The 18690-nt window shown below is 38.2% G+C and overlaps 1 protein-coding gene and 1 long non-coding RNA gene across 2 annotated transcripts in view; one reads left to right on the top strand and one right to left on the bottom strand.

Moving 5' to 3' along the window:
• LOC139128334 (titin homolog) overlaps positions 1-18690 on the top strand; it is a 115306-nt gene that overhangs the window by 53868 nt on the left and 42748 nt on the right. The window lies entirely within an intron of this gene.
• LOC139125465 (uncharacterized) lies at positions 5549-6526 on the bottom strand. The gene is made up of 3 exons (XR_011550232.1): positions 6429-6526; positions 5964-6129; positions 5549-5624 (listed from the first exon to the last, which is right to left on the bottom strand). It is a non-coding gene; the product is annotated as an uncharacterized lncRNA (long non-coding RNA).

Here is an 18690-nt window from a genome sequence, read left to right as displayed (position 1 = left end):
TGTTTTGTATAAATTAGAATAGATAAACTAATCTACTAATTTCTTTTGTTCACTTGATAGGTATACGCTTTTGAAAAGATATTACTAGGGTAGTTTATCTATTGAGAAACAGGTTCATAATGACACTGACCAAGATCATCTACAAAAGGTACTCGGTTTTACAATACGCGACATCTCTATTCTCTGAATAATAAGTACGCCAAATGAGCAATGAGTCGTTAAAACATAGTGATTATTGATAGACATAAAATATATCGTTCGCTCAGTTGTACCCGACTCAGATGGTGTCCGTTAGAGTATTGTTTATTTGTAAGCGGTGATCGTGTTTGACTTATTCGAGTGCAGCAAACTGGTTGGAAGTGATCATTTTGGTCAAATGGGGCGGGGAAAATATCAAGATTTCATGCTTGTTGCTTAGCAGACAGTAAGTGCTTGGTGTTTTCAGGGGTTTCGTTACTAATCGACACGGCCAGCTGATCCACCAATAAGAGGCGACTGACAAATGTTTAATGTTTACTCATTTTACACCGTATGAGTTCAGCTGTGTTGTGTCATACATCAGTTGACCTTTTCAGGTCACCTGCCTGTACGTTGACACGTTATCAGTACGGATACTGGGATACGGGAGAATTTAAACACCTGAATTCAATGGGCAGTTGGTTGGCGACAATTTCGCGCCAAATCGATGCCATAGATAAACATATAGCGATAAAGGTTCGTAAGCAAGTTTTCACGCACAACGTTGCTCTGTTGGGCGTCAATGGACCGCAGGAGTACTTAAACATTCTGAGAAGAAAATTTCAGAGTTAAATACGTACTTGACCCGCCGAACACGTCGTCGTATTAGGGCATTAATCCAAGGCTGGAGGAAACGATTCATATTAGACGTTGACTTCCACGCAGTTTAAGATAAGAATGCGTGCGATGTGTGATAGTACGTGTACTGGCGTGAGTGCACCATGATCTCTACAACGTGTGGCGGGGTCACAGTCAGAAATATTGTAACATCTATGAGCTCGGTTATTGTTCCACTCTGGGATTTTACCGAACGGTTTTGTCTATGTAATAAACTGTAATAAACTCTGCGTTCACCTTTACTTTCTCAAGTGCATCGTATGCAATGCAAAGGCCACTTATCTCAAAGTGCTTAATAATGATAAACAGAGAGAGAGAGAGAGAGAGAGAGAGAGAGAGAGAGAGAGAGAGAGAGAGAGAGAGAGAGAGAGAGAGAGAGAGAGAGAGAGAGAGAGAGAGAGAGAGAGAGAGAGAGAGAGAGAGAGAATTTAATATATATTTTAATAACAAGAAACACAAGAAAGAGAAGCTGTATAAAATCAAAATATTGCAGAGTAACATACACTTCAGACAAGAACTGCGTGACTGGGATGAGAAAGTGTCACTTTCTCATCATAATGACACTTTGCTGTCCTTCTCACTTTTACGTGATAAGGAATTCTGGTTTTCACCAGCACATGGTGAGAACTTGAGCAACAGTTCGTCTGCGATACGATAAATCGTCACCTTTTACCACTGAGACTTAAAAATTCCCACAGGCTCATACAAGAAACACATTGAGGGACGGAGAGAAAGAGAAAAGTATCATCCATGGAATGATACTACAGAGTTCCGTTCCATCATTCTGATAGGATGATGATGTATGCATCTGATATCGCAAACAAAATTTTTAACATGGCCAACACACCATTCATTAAGCCCGTTCATCAGCTTTGACCGTTTCAAGCATAAAATTATCTCGGATTGCTGAACAAACAAGAATATTCTCCACACTGCCATGTATTCGTCAGGTAGAACCAATGACGATGTTTATCGTTTCTTCGAGTCGAGTGTGAAGCAATTCACATTTGTATCTTATGAGACTAGGAAGGACGATATTAAAGTAATCAGTTACAGTAGCTATTTAAGGTCGTTTAGAATATGATGAACGTGATCAGACAGCAATGCCGGTAAACAATAAAGAGACGCAAAGACACGGGGCACATTTTACACTACAACAACGCACGTGGGCGGCACGCAGTGAATCAAAGCTGTTTGAGGTGCAACAGAATAAAACAAAAACAAGACGAAATGACAAATGTACATCATTTTTGACGTTTTCTCTTTTGAATCGAATCAACTGTTCCCAATATGGCGCTTTAGTACCACGTGGCATGTCTATCCTTTTAATATCATGACTGATTCTCATTGGCATCTAGCAACGTTAAATTCATCAGATCAACCGTATGTTGGATCAAGTAATGGGTAATGAATCAAACATGAGAACATGAGAGACAAAGATAGAGACAGAGAGAGACAGAGTCAGAGAGAACAGTCATGGCAGACGGACAGACAGAGAGAGAAGAGAAGGGAAGACGACGTCAGAAAGGTTTGTTACAATGACTTTCTGACAAATAATTCGACGAAAATAATAATTCCAATTAATATTATTTATTTCTTTCGTGGAAAGCATTCAGCATTAAATATAAATGCATGCACACACTATGCGCGTCATGCAATGTTACTCGCGAGATCTTCTTCGGATGGCGGTCCATCGGATTAAGGCCATCGTCTGGGCTAATGTCGGTCAAAATGCTCAAAAAATCAAATTTTATTTTTTTCCTTCATTGTCACCCTCGACATGTATACTTTCAAATAAGCTATATCATTCTTCAAAAAATATTAACTAAAATCGAGAAAAATCGCGTTTTTTTCTCACTGATTCCTGGTCAAATTTTATTTAGTCTAATTATATATTCAAAACAGGTAAATCGCTATTTTTGGTTGCCTAAAAACTTTGTTGAGTTATGGCATCATGTATGAAGTAGTGACCATTTGCTTGCTTATTGAAGCAGCTTTTTCAGAGGTAAAAATATGGCGTTGTGGAAATTGTGAGTTTGAGACTAATTGCAGTCTAAAAAAGCCAGATCAATGAGTAATCGGGAAGAAATTTGCAACAAATGATTCTGTTTTATATTTTGTGTGGATATTACGTAATATACTGTAAGGCATATGAAGATTTTCATTCAGGTATAGCAATTAAACCAGAAAACAAACCATATTAGACGTTATGGTGTCCATATACATAACAAGATAAAGAATCTCACATGAATTTCATTATCATGCTGATTATAAAATCAATGTTTTTTTGATAATTAACAGTTCATTTTTCACTTAGAAAGCAATTACAACCAGGCTTTTGTAAATAGAATTCTAACTGACAATTTAAACTTGTCGAATACCCTATTTTGAGGTCGTAAACTTTGCATGAAGTATGAGTATCACCTTTATGTTGTAAACATTTCAATCCAATACTCCTAACAATTGTGTTTTGTACTGCATTCGTTTCTTGTGGCAGTAATAACTCTTGAAAGAATGGTTGGAATGAAATGAAAATCAGCTACATATGTGAAATTAAATACTTTACAAAATAAACCTCAAAAAACAGGTCATCCAATCATGTCATAGTAGAAACTTGACTGAAAGTTGTGAAATTTATTAATATTTCAATCTTACCGAGATGACTATGATTTAATTTATATTGACATCTTATACAGTCATAGATTTAGGTTCATATTGTAATACATATACATCTGAATGCTACAGAAAAAATTCGGTTTTGTATGACTTTTCGTTCAATAGATATCTTTGCCACAAATTTCCTCATATTTTTAACCCTGAAATTGTCGCCATGCCAACCGAATATCCGGTTTTCCCCCTGCACTGCATTTTACCATCTACTGCAACAAAAAGATGACAAAATCTGAAAACAAGGTACTACACGGTTAGTGTTTTAAAATAGCCCAGACAATAGCCTTAACAAACCTGGCGCACACATGGACCTTTACTCTGATTCGAACCCGCACACAAGCTGTACTGCATCGCCACTGCCATTTAAAGTCCCACCTAAAAGTCCAGCTCAGACATATTTTAACTGAAAATGAAAAAAAAAACGAAGAAAAGGCATCGGGATTAATATGCAAAACTATGGCAACATTGAAAATCGTCACTAAATCAATCATCATCATACCACTGCCACCTCAAAGATCATAATCATCATCATCATCGTCGTCCTCGTCATGATCATCAACGAAAATATGAGTAGCGCCATTTCTCTTGATCAATAAGCGATCTATCAAACAATCAAGTGAGAGCTAATCTATGTTGTCGTAGCATTACCACTAACGTTACCCGATGAGAGGTTGAGAAAAAATTACAAAGTTTAAAATAAAATGACAGGTACATGTACAAAAGTCTGCAATTTTTCCTCTCGCGTAACTAGTGAAATCTGTAACTTTCGTCTGAATCTAACACCGTGTTCATTATGTGAGTGTAAGATTATCATGAAAATACATTTTTCCCCTCTGTCCACGTGGCCCGCCCCCCCCCCTCCAACAGCAATTACAAAGCTAGCAACTTAACGACAGATAACGCAAACTTACAGATGGGTCTTGTTTCAAACAACTGTGGTAAGGCAGACAGATTGCGATGAGACACTAACAAAAATTAAAGTGGTCAAGTAAACAGTATAACTGGCTTCGCTTGGAATGGAATGATTATACACAGAACACCTTACACCAACTTGATAATTGTACATACTACCACGTTTCTCTAAATTTGATTGCTCCTCCTCGCACGGAACACCGTCACACGTTTTGCTTTCCTCGGTTACAATTGTCCAATAGGATAGCTTGTCGAAGCAGTGAGACTCGATCAGGGGTGATATTGCGGCGACATCTTTTATCGGCGGTTCCTTGACTTCTATTTCCTGCTTATCGACTATGGTTCCCTGGTCTGACTTCTCTTCCTGCAGACATGAAGGAAAGCGTTTAGCAGAGATAGATAATTTTGCCACAAGATAGACATTTCATCCCCAGAGTACAATCGGACAAAGACAGCTCATGATCAGGTAAAATATGTAACACAGACAAGAAGAGATGGGATAGAATCGCCCTGGTGCAAAAAAGTACGCCTTTTTTACTGCAATTCTGTTTCACTACTGCTAGGAATGAAACCAGTGGCAATAATCCGATTGCTCTAGCACGACGAAAGAGAGCACGATGTGCATTTGAAATCTGAAATTTATCGTAGTTTCGCGCTTTTCTATTTCTGAATCAACATTTTATTTTCATCTGCAATGACTGTAACGCAAAATGATGGCTGTGGACCTGGGGTCTGATCTACAGCTATACAATTCAAGAATCAATTAACCACCCTCAATGTCGATTTATGTAGGGGTGATTCGCATAATAAATATATCTTGTCAGAAAGCGATATGTCATCCGAAAATGATAAAAATATGCCGGGAGGGAATAAGGTCAGATATGGAATCGCTTAATTGGGGCTCTAACACGCACCAATGGCTAACTTCTTTGAGGGAAAGGTTATTTACATGAAAAGCAATACTCTAAGCAAGAATCAGCACTGTCGACATTGTAAATAGTCAATATATTCTGCTGTATCAGGTGCGCAAAGTTTTATGGACAACTTTTTGCTTGCGTCTTCCAGTGAAACTTACCTTGAACCCTTCCATATCTTTTTTTCAAATCCACCGGACTGACTTCTTCGTTGGCATCGTATGCAGACAGGTAACAAACACCCTTGTGTTCGTCAACAATTGCATCAATTTTCTGTGAGAGGTGACGGATATCGATATAAGTTGTAATCAGTTATGTATCAGTGCTTTCGAACACTGCATTGACGTATATTGATTTATAAGAGGATCAATATTAATTGTCAAGCAAACAGTATCTTGTGATTTATCGGCAGTACTAAATGAACTTTCCATTATAGATCATAACGATTGAGACAAATTCGATGGACGAAGACTATCTCAACAACAACAACGACGACGACGACGATAACGATTATGACTATGATGATGGTTTAACAACAATAACAACACTAATAATAATTAATAAAATAAACATAAAATAATAATAACGCAGTGTATTCCAAAATACACTTGCCTTGTTCACGTCCCGGACAATGTAAGGCGCCTCCGAACCGGTCTTCGGCTTAGCACCGTCTTCAGGAATGGTGTATCCGGTCCGATAGATTTCTTCGCCTTTGTCGACGTTGACTTCAACCAAACCTTCGTATCTCTTCACCGTGTTGAACGGTCACTGGGTATTTCTACAAAATGTGAAAGATGTCTTTCATTTAATTTATCAAAATTTGCAGGAAAAGTATATAATAATTCAAAACATAAATCTTGGTTTTGCAATACGTTGATTTCGTTTGTCATGACCAGTGAAGCTTTAAGAATTTCAAATTTGTTAAACCTCGTTGATCGGTACTGACTAAACATTAATTCGTTGTATTCAATTAACAGTTAAGAGACAGGTGTTTGTCCAATTTTGTAAACAAAGAATAAGAAATGAAAGGAGAACTAGAATCGTAAAACTGCAATGATTCATGGATCCCAACGTTACCTGGGCTGTACAGATTGCTGCAGCAAGCAATAGCATCAGCAAGCTGCTTCGGAAACATCGCTGGACGTCCATGGTGAGTAAGTCTTGAGACTGATTCTGATTCTGACGACGAAATTTAACAATAAGTGTTACGGTTCTTTCTTTGAATGTTTGTTTAACTTTCATAATACGAAACGTCAAACGCTGCCAAATGGTGTCTGGTTTTCTGGTTTTCAGCCTAGGCATTGATTTCACACTTCACCATACGCGCTTCATGAACTGTTTCAACAACACCGGCGTTAGCCTCGGAAACAATCCGTAAGCTGATCAGCATTGCTATTTCAAACAACTGTCGAAAGTGATAATTCACAGCCTGACTGCGCAGCCGCTGCTCTCTTTCAGGGAACTCCAGTAAATACATAGTTCGCCATCGAATTCTAACTAACGATGTACGGCAACTAGTCATCATGGAGTCGTAAAGCACTCGCACATATAAAACTATCAAACAACAAACACAAACTTAACCAAAGTAATGAATACATTGCTAAGCTGGGTTTCAGGTGGCCTCGGGAACTATATTCTGTTAGCCAGCAGAACATTTCGTCAATGTGAAGAAAATTCAGTGTGGGAGAAAAAGAAAAATGATCGAAGACCGCAACCTACCTTGATACCAACGAATACAGAGATCAGCCCTTGCACAAATGCCTTGTCAACGACTGAATAACGTGCCACTTATATGGTATTTTCCAAAGCATCCAGCAGCGACTAAACTTGCTGACATGAACTGTTTCTTTAAAAAAATGATCAAATTCTCTGACTAGTAATTAATCTTATTCCGATGAATACGGATATAAAACTCGCCCATACAGTTTCTCAGTCTGTAATTACATTTAAAGCAAGGTTTATTTATTTTTTCTGTCAGATGCGTTATTTCCAGACGATTTGTTCGTGTAAAATGAAAATTCAGGAACTGATATTACGTGCTATCAAACATTGCACAATATTACTTCCCACCCAAAAGAACAACTTACTCTAACAAACGAAAAAATGATGAAAAGATTCCATTTCATTGAGCAAGGTTTACTGTTTTCGTAATTCTTAAAGAATTTTAAATGACTGTTTCTGTCATATTCCTTTATCGTGAAGACAAGTATTTACTCTAAACTCACAATCGCGTTGAGTTTTAAACGTTGTAAAGGTGTGGACCTTTGAAAATCTAATTTTATTTATAATAGAGTGAAAATATAAACTGTCAACAGTCCCTCTACCCTTTTCGTCACTGTAGGCTCGCATCATCATTGCCGTGCTTACGTGGCATAGCTGCTCTGAACAAAGATAGTATGATCTGCGAGTGCCGTGGGGAACATGACGTTATGACTTTAGCCATAAGTCAGTGCCGGCGCAGAAGACACGCGGCTTTGTCAGCGCTCGCTTTAATTTTATGTTCTAGGGTTAGCAAAACCAAAGGCAAAAAAGGCACCATAATTGGCAATAGTCCAGTCTAAAAACATAAGAGTTGACGCTAAGCATATTCAGGGACAGGTTATTGTCCCTTGTGCGATATATTTGTAAGTTTTGTAAAATTGTTTCAGAAGTCACAAGATTCACGTGTCGATGAATGAAAATAACAGAGAATCAGCATTTCGGATATTAGTTTTACACGAGTCTCTTGTCAACTCTGTGTATGGGCGGTAGAAATCAATGGGTTTGCATAACGGTATTGCCTTGGTCACTGTTTGTAGACGGCTTAATCGATTGCTACGTAGGCAAATACCAACTCGCTACCAAAGTTGACATATCCGATATCCCATGCCGAGTTCTGGCATGCAATGTTAGTTTACTAAATATCGAGGCCTTTGAAGTGAATTAATTATATTTGTCGTAATCGTTTGTCATTTGCGCAAAGTATGCGAAATGGGACAAGTAACTTTTTAATCGACGAGAAAAACCTTTCGACATCACGATGAATAATGGCTTTTTTCGGTTTTACGAAGGGAGGGCCCGAGCGTGCATGGGCCGTACGCCATACAGTAGAAGTCCGCAGAACCTGTATCAGGGTCGTAAAGGTTTTATCGTATACATTGTTGAATGATGAATAGATTTTGAAAATAATATTCAGCATAGCTTCAGGAGATACAGGTGCGTACAATATCAAAATTTCCTCGCTATTTGTGTCAATGTTTCAGAAAAGAGATGGCCTCACCCCCTTGCGGATTGATATACGTGCATAATGCAATGTGTTTGCCTGCAGAATACGCACAGCATGGTGCCTGACCAACAAAGAATTTGACGGAAATGGAGGGATAAGAAGAACGACTAAGTGATGTAAAATATAGTAACTTACACTGGACAGACAGCAAACCCCATTATAAAAAACAAATGTTCAACTAAATTAAATATTATGCCTTAGGTTAAAGTTCGCGATGAAATCATGGTGTACTTGAAGATAAGTGACAGCTGACTTGGCTGACGGTTTTGCTGAATGTAGCATAGCCTGATCGCACTCGATTGGATTAGATTCTTCCAGTTTAATTTCTGGTGTTCAAAATTCCCCCCAAAACAGAGATTAAGAATTTCGCTCTTAGTATACTTTGCATTCCACCAGAATTTCGAAATATCAATCATTGTCACATGTGCGGCTTCGCTGTTGCTACAACGATCAGCTAGAACAAGAAGACGCTTTTCTCACCTCGTGGGAGGGGGATGTTGTGTAGAATGGAATGTTTGCAACGTTGGAATAAGAATGAAGGTAGGTTACAAACAAACGCGATTCCCAGATTTGGACACAGACTGCCTTAATCTCAACACACAGAGATTGAAGCGTGGTGTGGCAGCAGTGCGGCTTGGATATATATAATTCGAACCAAGCCTGAGAATCTCAGCGCAACCCCACCAATCTCTGCTGCAGGCAAATTTAAATATTCCAAGACAGGACTTCTTTCTGAGTCATGCGCGCGACCAACGGTCTCGATAAAAGTGACGAACATCTCTGAATTTGATAGCAGCTATTTAGCTAGAGATCGCACTTTCCTTTCACTTGTATTAGATATTACAGACTAGTAAACTGCTAAAAACTTTACAATCGTGTCTACAATAGCTGACAGCCGTTGGCTCTGGCTTACTATTTGAATCATCGATTCTAGAGCAAGGGCTATGTTTGCAAGTGTTCACGGAATCGAGGATCGATGATGGAGCTGGTGAATTCTACATTTATCTAAATGTATTTGGTTCGAAGTATTGTATGTAAAGATGACAGAAATTGTATATTTTGGACAACGCGCAACACAAAATAAGTGGGTGTAAAATGTTACATATTGTAGAGATTAGTATGGCTACCGCTGAGACTCCCTAACTTGGTTATAATTATCCACGCCGCTACAATTTCTCCATAGTTTTACACATTAGGGTATATAATAACCATCTCTGGATCTTAATAGCGTTGATCGCGATTTCAGGTTTGTTACTAAATATATAGCTGCACGCGATACATCTGACACCACTGTCCAAATTCAGGCGGACAAATTTTGTTGTTGTATGTGCGGCTGTTGTTGCAGCTATAGTCTTAGCCATAAATTCGTATGAATCAGTGTGACAATTAGTACCTATTGTAAAACTAGCAAGTTTTATTTTCGTCGTTTATGCGGAAAATGCGTACCAATATTATTTATGCATATTAATGAGAGAAAATGACGTCACTTGCGATCAGCGCTATTAAGAAACTGGGTTGCTATATTTTTGAACCCATACGTCATATAACTATGGATTGTACAGCCTACCTAGATTCATTCTAATTTCAAAATGTTATCTGTGAATTCGTGTGATTTATTCTCATTAGTTTTTTTTTTGCGTAGGGTGGTCAATTGTTCATTTGCATGTGTATCTGCTGGCAGAAATGATTAATGTATGCAGATTTAAGAAAATAAAGGGCACAGGACAGAGACTTTGCCCTTCGTAGACATGGCGTTGATCATCATGGTGTTTGCAGTCTACTTTCAACTATTTATGTCGTTTTTGGTCTTTACTGTCGCTAGAAATTCAATGATTTTACTGAACAAAGCCTCTCGCCTTCCGCGCTTAAAAAACTCCTAAAACCACACAGCACTTACGCATGGCGTGACTGGAAATTCATGTGTTAATTGTCCCGCGATTGTTTCTATGAAAAGTCTTTAATCTGTCCGTTTGCCGTCCTTGCTGTATGTCTGTCTGTTCATCCACTTGATTATTTTTTTTTCCTAGTTGTGCTACATCCTATATATGCAGCTGGTAATTATATCTTAGAGTTTATGGGTTCCCTATTAAAAGTAGGAAATCGAAAATATTGTTCTGCGTATGAATGTTAAGGCATGGGTCTGAGACTTTTAACATTTCGGAGTTGCTGAGGATCACGTTTTAGGACATTCTGATCGTAAAGACTTTACATTTCGACCAAGTCACTTTACAAGCATACGATATTTTCCTGCCATAGTCACATATGGAAAAATAATAAGATATTTCAACCACTAGATCGCCTACAAACACAAACCCTACATCGCGTCCTTTTCATTCCGGAGTAGAAACCATTGGACGTGCTCATCCAAATGTAGGCATCGATCCGGGACGTGAAACGTTAAAAAAAACTGCACGGATGTGCACGTGATGATGCTTTTCCTATAGCTGTACTCAGTCACGTAAAGTTATGATAACTGATATAACATCTCATCTCGAAATCAATCGATTCCGCTTTCATACCATGGACGCCGGCCGGACGCCCAGCTGAGCTTGTCGAGCGCACCGCGGAACAGCGCCCTCACCAGACGATAAATTAGACGAGACTCCTACAACGATTGAAATAAGACACTTATGTTGCTTGCAATGAAAACAACAACTTTGAAGCCTTTTGTTCTTTCCTCTTTGAGTATTTATTTTTTTTATTTTCACAAACGTATTCATCAACAATACTTGCAGTCACAGCTGTTTTCATTCAATTCGACTTAGTGAGATGAAACAAACAGATCATAGAAGTGGAGGTATACTTAAAGCTCAATAATGACTTGCTACGTATAATGTTTCAGCAATTGGATGCGACAAACCAAGAAATGGTGTCAAGAAATGAAGAGGAAATGGGGGATATCGAGTCGAAGCTTTTAAAGTTGACATATTTCTCGGCCATGTTTCTACGTTATATCTTGAAGGCCAACAATGGCCCAAGGATTATTAAACAACGGTCACCGCATATGTCTTGTGGACGTCGAAGAACTTTCAAGTTTTTGTTTCTTTTTATACTCAGTTGATTCTCGGTGCTTTCAATGATTTCTTTATCTTAATCCTTCTTTTTATCCAAAACTTTAAAATCAATCGCTTTTATTGTAAGTATTTTAAGAAGTTCAACAGATAGTGTCAGAATATACTATCATATCACACAACAGAGTGAGAGGAAGAAATACCCCCGAGGATGAGACGAGTTGAATCAACTTCATCTTCATAAGTCGTCAGAATATGCTGTGTTTTCTCGATATATTTAAAATTAATTATGTATACTCTTTCTCATCATAAACCACCAAAAGCGACGAATTCTTTCGTTGTTTTGTACCGTCTCAACTGGAAAACCGCTCTATTAATACCGTTCGTTCACTTGATACGCACACACTTACGCACACACTATACGAAGCACGTCCATAAAGATACTCGTGGAATTCGCTTTATTCTCCAAGCTAAATCGACAATAAAATAGTAAGTATCACAACAGACTTATAGTTATCTTTCACTCACGGTCTACAAGGTAAGCAATAGTCGAGGATTTATCAAAGAATTTGGTCACCCTGAAGTGCAGTCGTCTTGATCCCAATGATTCGCAAAATATTTGATTTTACAACACACGACATTCCCATTCTTTTGTTAATAAGTATGACACATTTTGTTAAGACCCAATGAGCTTACTTTGCTCATACGATACATCAGTGGTTGTACTACGTTGTAAATGTGTTCGTGAATGGTGTTAGTATTTTTGTTCTTTAAAAAACTGAAGTGGGCGGTTGCAAACTTTACCTTACACGTCCATTGGTAGCGAACGAGTAGGCGGGCTGTCATATTTATTTTTTATTTGGGAGCTTGGGAAATTTCGTTCATAGAAGGGGTGGAAGTATCAAAAGGTCAGTCTTTTGCTCATCAGATAGTAAGTGTTTTGTGGTTTAACAGGTTTGAATTACTCATCGGTGTGGCAATTAGATTTATCAATGAGACGGCGATCGATAAATGCCGAATGTTTACCATTATCAATTTACACTGTGTAAGTTCTGCTTTATCATGGCATGCCCCAGATGACCTTCTCTGAGGTCACCAGTCTGTTGACACGTTATCAGTATAGACACTGGGATACGGAGGAATTTAAACACCTGCATTCAGTCGGCAGTTGGGTTTGGGACAATTTCCGCCAAACCGGCGCCATACTATAAATGATCGCATTTCGTGAGTCAGTTTTTATTCACAGCAACGCATTGCTCAGTTGGAATGCAACGAGCACTACAGAGTACTAAGACATTCAAAACGTACTGTGCCCACCGAGTGTGTCGTCGAATTACATTTAGGTCCTGATTGCAACGCCAGTAGAAACAATTCACATTGGACAGATGTCATTGTTAATTAACTATTATAGCCACCACTGTAATCAACTCTGTGTTCACAATACTTTCGAAAGTGCCTGCGCTATATGGAAACGTCACACATCTGAATATGCATTATAATAAATTAAAAAAAAATCCTCGCTATTTATTCCCTTTGTCCTTTTTTCTGTCTTGGTAGTAGACTATTCAGACTATTCAATCACTCTCTTTCAAAATCAAGACTAGAAATTGGGGGTCACCATTCAAATTTTGGCTCTCTGAAGAGTGTACGTTGGCATAAAGTTACATCTGGTCAAAGAATGATAGTGTCCTTGTAGCGTTTCTCATAACATCTGCATTACGTTTGAAACACAACAGTTATCTTCGATACATTATATTGGCCAACATCATCAACAACAACAACAACAACAATAACAACAACAACAACAACAACAACAACAAACAACAACAACCAGATGTCTTGGTTCCCTATGGTAGAAGCGTCTGTTTCGAGCGCAGCAAATGGTATTTCCTTTGAATTCCAAACTCGAGGTTTGCGCTGAATTCGGGAAGTATGTAAAATTTGCCTTGATTCCTGGCAATGCTAAAAAGATCCATCGGAACCTGTCAAGAATGCATTTTCCGTATTGATGGTTGAAAGACATCGAAAAGTGTGGCCAAAGTTTAGTAATTTGGATCGCCCGAACAGACGGTTTGAACTGAGACACACTATCATCAGATGGCGTAACGATCTCGGTACAGGCTCGACAAACGAGCATGAATTTTTGGGTGAACACTTTGTTACTATTTTGAGAGACTGTCTCTGGATAGTTGATCCCCATCGTCAGAAATTGAATGATCGTTTCTGCAGACAGTGCCAGAACAATTTGACAGATTTTCAAGGGTATAAAATCCCACAGAGCCACAAGCACTTGATGAAGCCATTAAATGGAGAAGAACTTGTGACCGTGTCACAAAAGCTGTTCAACATACTCGAACAGTGTAACGTTTTGTACGTAATTAATTACCATCGAGTTTGAAAAACGAGGGAAAATATCTTCATTTCACTGTGTACTTTGTAAAACACAGTGAACACAAGCATGACTGATTACAAACACTGAATTTTGAACAGTGAACGCTTGTAAGGACTGATTACAAACACTGGATTCTGAACTGTGAACACTTGTAATATGAACGTTAAACAGATGAAAAGAAAATAAGGATTCTTTTTTGCTTCTTGGTACCTTCTTGACACCCTCAGAAAAAAAGGGAAAAAAAGAAAACCGCAGCACAGCATCATCTTTGAAATTTTGCTTGGAAGAGAAACAAAATTTTTTGGCCATATGACTGCTCGAATTGATATTTGTTATTTTATCGATTGTGTGAGTACCACGAAGAACGTGGCGTGATTTTGTCCATGGCAACCCAAGCATTTTATGAAGCCGGCGCTGTGCAACCTTTAACTGATAGCCTGAGGAACCGATGACATACGGTCAATGAGTGACCTGGGCTGAGTAACGTTGGCATGATAGGTTGAAAAGTCTTATTGTTCACAGTTCAACAAGAGCACTCCTTTGCCAGAGAATGTAGATGGAGTCAGTTGAAAACCATTCACTGTTTACACCTCTAACGGCAGTGGCTTTGTTCCCACTCTAACCCAGAGCTACTAAAATAATGTCGGGATTTCGTTGGCGACATGTTTTTACTCCAAACACAAACTCAGCTTCCTCAGTTTCATTTCTGGTGACATCATTAGTCTTGGCGATCGTCACAGTTGATATCAAGTACTTATATAGATTAAAAAATATCCCAATAAAATTTCAACATAGCACTGTCGAATAATGCTTGAATTTAACTGCCTGAACGATTTACCAGTCAGTGAATTATACACTGAGTAGGCCTCTTTCCATGTTACATTAGTCTGACCCTCATTTTAGACACAAGATAACTGATGAATATGAAACGAATTCGACAGTCTGATGAAGCGCACATAAATGCTGATGTAATTCGAGTGATAAGTGATATCGGGCAGTGACCAATTTATTAAATTTCCAGGCCTAGAGATGTCATGGGAAGCAACGTAAATGTAACTTTTATGAAATAATTACCTAATACCAGTGGAACATTTAAACTGTGCTCTCGCTGTCGCTCGTAACGTTCACAAATTACGACAAGAATGAAAAAATACGAATATTAATATTTTCATCGATTGGAACGATGATTGTCGGTGAAGAAAATGACTTTCGGAGAAATACTCTGCCATAGCCTTGTCTTTCAAAGACTACACTGGCTCTGTCATCAGCTGATTATCGATGGCGAAGTATTTGAGCACTCAGCTGCCCGATAACACTGAGCGTTGGACTTCGACCAAAGGTAAAACGAGCATGCGCGAAAAGTTTCAAGATCTCCGCTTGTTCTCATTATTGGACACTAGCGCGCTTTGTATTTAGGGCAGTTTCGAGACACCCAAACATTTGTCCAGCGCTGTCACATTGCCTGAATGGACGGTAGCAGCAGATTTAGGGGAGCGGACACCTACAGATCAATTGTGAAAGAAAATAGGGTTAGAACGGTAACTGATATGAAAAACAACAACTAGGAAAAGAAAACCGCCGAGAAGAGAAGAAAACCAATAAAACTACGGTCAGCACCGTGGTTAAACAAGGACCACAAAATGTTTGTCTGTGCAAGGAGGTACAAGTGAGACTCCATGATGGTGTAAGTAAACGTTTAGCCGGGGAGCTAATAGTGGGTCGATCGATCATAGATTTGTCGTTCGATGAACTACCGAGTGAATTCTTCAACGATTTTGTAAATTTTTAAGCTTTCTTGAAAATATTTCATAACAAACTCTCTGCAAACTTAATGAATTATTACTGATAATTTTCGTTGATGCTCCATGAACAATGCTCTGCACAGTCACAAATTGTATTTTCATCCAGACTACAAAATGACGATAGTCTGTAGTACGTTTACATTTAAGTATTTCTCAAGAAAAACATCAGAAGTATCACATCACCAGTATCAGTTTTTACTTAGCGTATATAAATTTGTAGTTGTAACAGAGACACTGAATATTTATGGGCACCCGCTGTGACTGAATGTAGGTCGTTGTTGACTTTCCAATCTTCTGATCACTGATTTGCTATAAAAAGATTTCACAGCAGGACACGGTATGATAACTTCAGCTAGAAAAGCGACCTTTCAATGACCTTCAAGTTCAAGTACTTCAAGCAGACAGTAAGATTTCCAGCATCTGAAAGCAAATATTAATACCCGCCTGATAATTCAATTGGTCAATAATTGACTACACATGGAGAGTAATTGTTTGTGTAACAATGTACTTCACAGTTTTTTTGTTATTAATTACTGATTGCTGATTAATATTCAAGAGCCTAACTGATTAATATTCAAGTGCCGGCTTATCAAGTGGCTCACTATATTGACATAAGGATAATCATCAGTACCAAATTTGAAGGTTACAAACATTCATAACCCGTGATGAAGTTTGATGCAGATATGTATCTATTGCAAATGTGTATCAAAATTTCAATGTCCGGCGTATTTAAAATACTACACTTAATATGGTAAAAAAACCATTTGTTTGAATACGCTTTTGTCGCTGTGATTTCTCCAAATGTCATATCATGAATACAGTTATTTTTATTCTTTCATTCAGTACCAGAAGTGTTGGTTGAAATTTGGTGTGGTGAGGATTACATAATTCTAACTTACTAATTTTCTAACTGTTTGGAAAACCTGGGTTACCGCAGAAGATATTCAATGTTTCAAACGCGTCCGTTTTGATCTTGGAAATGGTGTTTTAAGAGCAACTTTTTGCGCATATTTTATCATAGATTTGATAACTTACTAACATACCAAATTTTTATTGTTGATCATAACTAGTTTGCCGTCAGATTTCGACGGAGATAACAAAAAAGGGCAACATATACAATTTTTCACTGAATAAGGTCAATACATTCACTTCCTAGAACAGAAAGGAAAATGAAACGAAAACTTCTGCCGGAGACATATGCATCTAATCTTGTTTTTCAATTTTGTATTGTTGCCTATGCGTGGTCTGACCTCATTTTCGACAGGGTTGATGCATTTGCTGTCATATTCAGGTTTTGCTCGTGCTTCATATTCGCACTTGCAGTGGAAATATCAACAAATATTACGTTTGATAATATCAACAGCAATGCCCATTTGACACCCTAATCAACAATATAACACGCAAACTGATAAGAATACTGAAATTCCTCAAATCGGGAAATTGTAATAAAATTAAGGATGATCACTATATCTGAGTTTTAGAAAGCATTACGACGTCGTTCTGTACAGTTGCGGTGGTTTGCATCGTACCGTGTGTTTACATGTGATATAACTCATTATTGTAAATAGTCAATAACCTAACCACTGTACACTTGGAGGGATCGACTTGTGGTTGACTGTGTCATTGAAGGATTAAAGCACCAAATGCGCCGGTTACTACACCCTTATTTACGATGACGCTATCTGCTTGACTCACACTGACCGTGACCTTGACGATTAACTAAAATAACTTGTTGCTTGTTCAGTGTCAAAACAGTTGTTAATTATTGCCTTGACTAAATTAACTTTCCGGTTTCCTTTCAAGCAATAGTGAATAACCATTGACAAATAAGACTTTTCCTGTGAAATTGTGAATAAGCTTTATCTTTACGCATGGCGAGGACCGGGCCAAAAGAAAACACTGTTTCATAAGCCTGTCAACTGTGACAAGTACTTATGATTCGTAGATTGCCTTACGATGAGGCAAGTATTAATCAAATCAAATACCATTATAACATATAAGTAGCACAGACTAATAACTTTAACTGTTATCTTCTATCAAGGTTATATATGATTGTAAAAATGTGTGTAGGAAAGAAAATCCAGCATGCATTCCATGATGTTGTGTTCGGGAATAAAGCGCGAATCAATTATTGACAAAATATACATAGACTTGCTGAATTTCTTTCGTTCCAACATTTTACACTTTCGTGAGTTTAAGTAACACTTAATTCTGATGTCTCTTGAAAAGTTTGAAATGTGTAAAATCTGTCTCTATACCAGTTCTATGGTTTCTGAGTCTACGCCGCCTCAATCCATCATGACTATGATTTAAATTGTCTTACAATTAACTAACCAGATGGAGTTAATAATTAACTACCACTGTCACAGGTTCTTTCCCAAAACGACAACAAGGTTGTACACATATTTATGTGCCGAGTATTTTCTAGATTCTTTGCGTTGAAATCTAGAAATCGCTCTGAAGTAACATCAGGCTCTTTCGCTGTTCAGATTGTGATCTGTCGCGGATGTTCACCCGAGATTAGTCATGGCAAATTCAGAAGCAGGACCGAGTACGTCCGACCCCGGAGTCGGCGTACCCGCACAACTGTTGAGTGGCAATGGCGACCAACACAGCAGAGGTACTACAGCGCAACCAGACAGGTAGGCGAGTAACGTCAATGTCTTCATTGGTTTGCATGTATGATGGTGTCTCTTTTTACATCTATCCATTATTGTAGTCTTATACACCGATGTTAATCTCAATAAGTTTACTAATCTGTAGAAATAAACATACTGTCTGAAAAAAAGGGCTCAAGTATAACTACATGTACCTAACTTGGTCATCGAACCACCTTTTGATAACAAAGGTTGGTTTAGGACTTTGACTT

The sequence above is a fragment of the Ptychodera flava genome, chromosome 3, assembly GCF_041260155.1.
Source record: "Ptychodera flava strain L36383 chromosome 3, AS_Pfla_20210202, whole genome shotgun sequence".
NCBI classification, from domain to species: Eukaryota; Metazoa; Hemichordata; class Enteropneusta; family Ptychoderidae; genus Ptychodera; species Ptychodera flava.
This window is presented reverse-complemented; position numbering and strand designations above follow the sequence as displayed.